We start from the raw sequence: 975 nt of genomic DNA on the forward strand, positions 1-975 counted from the left end.
TCTTAAAGGATACTGTTATTGCTGCCACACTGAGACGATGGTTCATTCAGTTCCATGAAAGCACCATTTCCAATGTTGTCTCTAGCTTTACTTGTGAACAGTATTCCTCTGCTTCATCTTGATCCTATTTCAAAGCGCAGAACTAGGAGATGAATAATATCAGAGGGCAGGGCTGGGCACAGCAGGGGTGGGATTCTGCCAAATGATCATGTGACTGCGTTCAGACCGTTGAGGTGTAGCTTGGGACAACTCAACTGATTCGTCACTTGCATCATCTCCTGGGGAAGTAAATGGCTCATTTAGGCATTTAATAAACTAAGCACTGACTAAAAAGTAAAATCAATTCAACACGCAATACAAAACTGACAGATTTAAATAAGTTGACAAAACAATGGGATTTTCCAGTTCTCACCAATTCTGAAGTTGATGTAGCCCTCTCCTCCGCTGAGGATAAGCTGAGAGGTAGTAACAGTGTTGCTGCCAGGAGAGGTCATCAAACAACCTATAAGACACAGACACATTCAGCATTCACCTGCTTTCTGAAGGATCTCTCTGAATTAACAAGTTATTGAAAATGTTTAGCATATTTCAGTTACTGCTATAAAATTCTTACCAGGTGCAGCAATGATGAATCTGACAGCTTGTCTGTGTCCATGGTAACACAGCTGGGCAGATGCAATGGAGCAATATGGGATGGAAACAGCTTCTGAGGCTGTGGACAGTTATGGATACACGTAATACTTGTTAGAGCACATTTTGGACCAAATGAAATTCAACCATCAATCAATACTCTCAGTCTAAATAAAACTCACTTATGGATAATGGGATGGAGAAAATGGCACCACCTCCAGTACCCACCCACAGACGGCCAGAAATGACTGTGAGAGACGAGATCTGGAGTGGTGAGAGTGTCAGGAAGGGTTGGCCTGCAGAGAGTGACAGAAATATGTTTTGAAGCTGTTTAGCGAGAAAAGA

At 42.4% G+C, this 975-nt stretch overlaps 1 long non-coding RNA gene across 1 annotated transcript; it reads right to left on the reverse strand.

Moving 5' to 3' along the window:
- Positions 1-6: 6 nt before the first annotated feature.
- Positions 7-968, reverse strand: LOC147819799 (uncharacterized). Its single transcript, XR_015436458.1, has 4 exons — positions 813-968; positions 614-712; positions 413-502; positions 7-278 (listed from the first exon to the last, which is right to left on the reverse strand). It is a non-coding gene; the product is annotated as an uncharacterized LOC147819799 (long non-coding RNA).
- Positions 969-975: the final 7 nt, after the last annotated feature.

This window comes from Seriola lalandi, unplaced genomic scaffold, assembly GCF_002814215.2.
Source record: "Seriola lalandi dorsalis isolate HSWRI2012SDOR001 ecotype SW California unplaced genomic scaffold, Sedor1 jcf7180002046952, whole genome shotgun sequence".
NCBI lineage: Eukaryota > Metazoa > Chordata > Actinopteri > Carangiformes > Carangidae > Seriola > Seriola lalandi.